Below are 5,602 nucleotides of genomic sequence, written 5' to 3'. Positions count from 1 at the left end.
AGAAGCCAGCAGGAGCAAAAGTGGGTGGGATTTAATTAGACGTAGATACTCAGAGCAGGATAAGCACATACAAAAGGTTTTCTGCAGACTGTGGAGAAAAACAAGGGCAAGAAGATTTTGCTTTGACATCTATTTGCACTACAGATTCAGGCTGCAAAAATTCATGGAAGTCCTCTTTCTTTGAAAGAGCAAGGCAAATTTATTCACTTCTCTTTAGCTGTTATGGTCCAAGAGAAGAGGCGCAATGCAATTGTATTTCAGCCTCAGATTCTTAGTTGAACGCCTGGGTTTTAGAGTCTTTCAGGAATCTAACAGAAACAAAGCTAGCTTCTTCCCTGGAGAAGCAAGAGGACATCAACCTGACACCTGTCTTAGGACTACACTATTCCCTTCTCCCCCTTGGGCCAAATTTAACTTACTTCCTTTTAATACAAAGCAAAACTTGCAATTGTTGATCTTGAGAGAACTTTGGGGCCGCCGAGAAAACCTCCCTCTAATGCCGCACTCGCTTTCTACAACATTCAAGGGATGCTTCCAGGTTCACGCTCTTCTGCTTCCCATAGGAGGTCACCACTGCTGGTTTTAAACCGCTTGGCTACCTGCTCGTGGCTAGCTCACAATAAAAGGTGTAACGCTAAAGAGCTAAATTTAAGCACAAGTGTAGTTTTCAGATACTTCAAATCCACAGACAATAGTCCAGAGTCTCCATATATCTTCATATTTAGGTCTCTCCACTCCTACCCCAGCCCACTCCTACCTGTGCTGCCTGCAGCACCTTAGAACAGCTTAGTCCTACCACGGCGTGGAGTACCACCACATCAGCTGGGGAGAAGACCTGCCACTTGGCCCGACCCTGGCCCTGCAATATTTACATTTATATGGATCCACTCTGAGCTCCACCTTAGTACCAACTTAAACTGGGCTTAAGTTCCTAAGTATTTTCAGCCAATGACTGAAAAAAGCAATAGCACTACCATGCAAGCCAAGTTCTGCCAGAGGAACGTTGCCCTGATGTTTACACGGAGCTCTTGGTGCCATTAGCACAAAGAATAGCTAAGAAGTGAAGTAAGATTTTGTGTTTACGTGTAGCCTCCACAAAGAGGGGGAGACGCTGCACTCAAGATAACCAGACTTGGGAACACGCTTATGTTTACTGGCTCAGCTGTCACTGATCAACAATTCATAACTCGCTGCTAATCAAAACCATAGCTCGGGGAGGGCTGTTTATGTCTAAAACAGCTTAAGAAGTAGAATGTCCATGTTGGACAGAGGGAAGCAGTGCCTAGCTCATGGTCTGGAGAACAGATCTACAAGGCACGTGTCAGGAGAGGGGGTGAGTTGATGCATGGGACAAGCTCTTTTATTCCCCTGGGAAGACTAGCACACGGCGAGTGAATGCAGGGTCTGTCCAACCCTTCAGCTTCAAGGATAAGCTAGGAGACACCGGGTGCTACCTCCGGACCTGCCAGATCTTTTGAGTGCTGCGTTTCATCAGCTCCCTACCGCGAGGAACACTTGTCCTACACGCTGCTGTTGACAGAAATCCATCCTACCTGGGGATGGAGAAGGGATGTGGAAAGAAAGAGAACAGTGTCCATGCCAGGGAGGCTTCCTGGGCATGTAGGTCCATGGTCTTAAGAGGGATGAGGCTCCCGATGAAACTGTCACTTTCTCAAGCTGCCAGCTGGGTAAGGAGAGAACTGCAGTATTTAGAGCTAATTGCTTTCCTTCTAGCCCAGAGCAAACCCAGTCTTTATTCCCTCATATGGAATTCAAGAGCCTTTGTAAGTGTCCAAGATGGAAACATGCTCACAGCTACAGACATCACCTCCCGAGATAAAATACGGCCATTCACCGCGTCGTAAGCAGAGCTGAAATAGTTTGTGGGTTTCTTGGTCTGACATTTGTCTCTTTAAAATGCTTTATTTCTGCACTCCCCCCTGCATACCACGCACAGCGTGTTAGCGAGTGCATGTGTGTTTGCCTCCGTGCCAGATATCCTCTTACAGCACATTGTTCTCGGGGTTGGAAAGGAGCCTCCTGAATGTCCTACTCTGAGAGCAACCCCAAAGATCTCCCCGCAGGCAGCAACCAGGCAATACCTGCTGCAGGAGGGAGGCACAGCTCCTTCCCTTGGGTGCCCAGGGCAGTAAGGAGCTGATGCCGGTGGTGGCAGAGCAGGGCTTGGGCTACCAAGAAGGCAGCAGCATGAGCCTCACCAGGGGCCAGTAGCCTGTCCCTGCAGCTTTCCAGCCAGCACTGCTCTGGGGTGAGCGGGAAACAAGGATTACAGAGCTAATCTGATGGGCACGTGGAACGGCAGCCTGGCAGCGAGGGCACCTCCGGGCGAGCAACAGCTAAAACTGCCCGAGAGGTAACGCAAAAGCCCTTCTGTACACACGCTGCTCTAATAAGTTTTCTTAATAGCACGCGGAGAAGTATACTGGAAAACAAGTGCATTCGGTTATGCAACTGCCAGCCTGGCTGAACTTGGGAGATATTTATCTTAGGACATCTTGCATTTTAAATCCCTTTAATTCCACATAATCTGCAGCCCAGGGAGCAATTTACAGAACAGGACAGCGCTGCTCTGATCTGAAACCACGACGAGTCGCACCCCTGGCAGGACCGTGCGAGACCGTGCCCACTCCTGCTACCATCAAGGGCTGCGCTCTACAGTTAGCACCATCAGCAGAAGTCATCTTGGATTATCGACAGCTCTGCTTAGCAAAGCAGCCTGCTGCTATTTCTGGACCTCTAGGTTTTGACTAGTCACTTTTGAGATGCCCATACACAACACAACAAGGGTACCAGGTACCCAAAGATGCTCTTACACCCAACTTTGATGAACCGTGAAGCATTCAAGCAGGAAGGAGTGGGGGAAGAAACCCTTCACCCCAAAGCTTCTGCTAGTTTGACACAAGAACAAGGTATTTTATTATTATTAAGTGGAATTTATGGATCTTGCCATCTTTCTCTGAACTGCGGTTCAGAGAAAGGAAAAGATTCTGTAAAAATAAAGATCTCCAAAAGAACTCACATAGCCCAAACAGACAGAGGAGTCGATGCACAAGGCATATCCGAGACGAAAGTTGCTCGGCTTCCTCCCCTATCTTTTGATCGTTGTTTTATGCATTGTTCAGCTAAGATGCTTGAAAAAGATAGTTATTCATGAATTGCTCCTGCTCAATAAAGGATGATACACATATACAGGCAAAAATAATTAGCTTGAAGTGGTTGGGTTCGGTGTAATCCCACGTCAGTTGTGTTGCTGTATGTTTGTGTAACAAGACAAGAGTTTAAAGAAAAGCATAGCCCCGATGACAGTATCCATCGCTATGGTGATGAAGTCATTCACTCTCTATCGCTTGTACTCTGCCCCAGCCAGATTTTTCTACTACATAAGCAATATTGTGAATAATATAAGCAACAGAGAGAAAGGGGAGGGGGGGAGGAAAAAGTACTATGAAGCTAGCTCAGTCCCCGGGACAGAGGCACTTGTCTCCTGCAGTGGATCAGTTCAAGCTCCCACTGTCACCCACCCCCGTGCGTTTCCCCGGCACGGCTCCAGGCTGAGCTCTGGTGGGCTGGGACAAGGGGCACCGGCTGGGACAAGGGGCACCAGCCGGGACCCGTCCCCAGCAGGAGATGGCCCACGGTCCCGGAGCGCAGTGGAAAAACCGCAAATCCCTCAACAATAGGACTGATGCCTCCACCAGCACGGTGACAGCACCTCTGCTCCATGACTCAGAAAGCAAAGGTTGGAGGAAGCCGGTTTCTAACCTGGATGGCAGCGATCCCAGGGCAATTTATGTAACTGGCGTTCCAGAAAAGTCTCCTCGGTTTCTCAGCGGTGCCACCTTGCCCAGGAGTGGTGAAAACTTTCTCCTTGGGCCCCTACCCTTGGCGAATTTAACCTTTCAAGGTGCAAAACTCCCCCCGAGCCCTAGTCCCTCTCTGCTGTTCGCAGATACGCTGCTGGATCTCAGGGAACCCTCTAACGTCTGGCCCCGGCGATGGCAGCCAGCTTTAGAGGTGAAGAACATCCATATTATTTTCCTCACTGGAGTCAAGCGCACATACCTGCTCACCCCAAAACAAAGGGAGCTAAGCTGCTAACGTCCCACTTGCGATCGCTTGTAAAAAGGCTGATCGTCAGAAATATCACCTGCAAGCAGCTCCTGACCCTGACCCTGAGCTCCGGCCAAGGTGAGATGGGGGAAGGGGATAGCTCAGAAGCCGGAGGCAGGCCCTCCAGTTTCAGTTTACAATTAACACACCCGTTACTAACGCAATGGGGAAAACAGCCCTTGCTGCTGCCATGATCTTCACAGCTGACTCGGGCTGACAAATACACCGGAGCCCCCCGGCCGTTTCCGCTCAGAAGAGATCCCGTGATGCTGACACAGCACCTGCCTGGCACCTGGGAGACCCGGGATTAAGTAATGAACGAATCTCACCCATGGCACTCACCGCCCTGGGCACCAGCATTAGTTCCCTCCCACTACGAGTCTAGTTGCATTTTCTGGCTTTTCAGGCTATCTTCCTACTTAGGAAGAGAGAAACCACAAATAAAAAGCCCTGTCTCCCAGCAATAACCTACGTCCCGGCTCCGGGCGCACGACGTGGTTTCAGGAATCGCAATCAAGTCACCGCAGGTCACCTCCTCTCCCACCTTTGAGGACAAACCCATCCTCATGACTCAAGTGATGCTTCAGAGCAGATGCTCTTAGCCCACCGCACCTTCATGCCAGCTGTTTGGCACCCGCAGCACAGGCAGACCCTCCGCACAGCACCCCACCCGCACAGGGGGGTCTCTAGGAGAAACCGTGCCGTACCTGGCCAATGAAAATTAGGCAACCTCACCTCCAATCACCAGTACACATACATCCCTGCTGTCATTGCAGCGGTGGTGAAACGCTGCCTCTGCTCAAAGCAGAGGTATCATAAGAGGCAATTTTAAACAGGAATGAACAAATCTGACCGATTAACCATCGCGACATCCCTAGGCATGATAGAGGAGCGTGACAGCATCAAATCCAACCCAAACGAGGGGAAAGCACCGTGGTCTGAGTAAACACCTGGGACAAAATCCCCACCATCCCTCTGGTTTCTCCAGGAGAGCTGCTAGTTCCAATTTGGTTGAGAAGATGTTTAACTAAAGAGTGCCAGAGCACAGTGCCTCAGCTGGCTGCTCTGCGACGAGTAAAAACTGCTACAAGCTGTCCCTTTATTCTGAAATGGCTGTGATGCAAGCCTGCAGATGTGGACAGATGCTGTGCACCGTCCTGCACATCTGGCTCAGAGGTCTTCGTTAGAAGGAAAAGAGCAAAGCAGGAGGGAAGAGCAGACAGCGAAGTGACAGAGGACCGCGATCGGAGTTTGAAACACAGGCCTGTGAGAGCGGCTGGGGCTGGGGAAGCGGAGAGCGAGGAAGCCCGGAGGAGAAAGACCCAAAATCCGAGACATTTATTCCCTGGGCCTTCAGCGGGGACCATCTTCCTCTATGTCTGGGAGGAGATCGAGGAGCACGCTGCTCACACTGCCCGAATAATCAAAGCCTGCGAGGGCAGCAGCGGAGCCAGGAAGCCCCCGGCGCTCC

The sequence above is a fragment of the Pygoscelis adeliae genome, unplaced genomic scaffold (assembly GCF_000699105.1).
Source record: "Pygoscelis adeliae isolate BGI_AS28 unplaced genomic scaffold, ASM69910v1 Scaffold422, whole genome shotgun sequence".
Classification (NCBI taxonomy): domain Eukaryota; kingdom Metazoa; phylum Chordata; class Aves; order Sphenisciformes; family Spheniscidae; genus Pygoscelis; species Pygoscelis adeliae.
Note: the sequence above shows the minus strand (reverse complement) of the source record.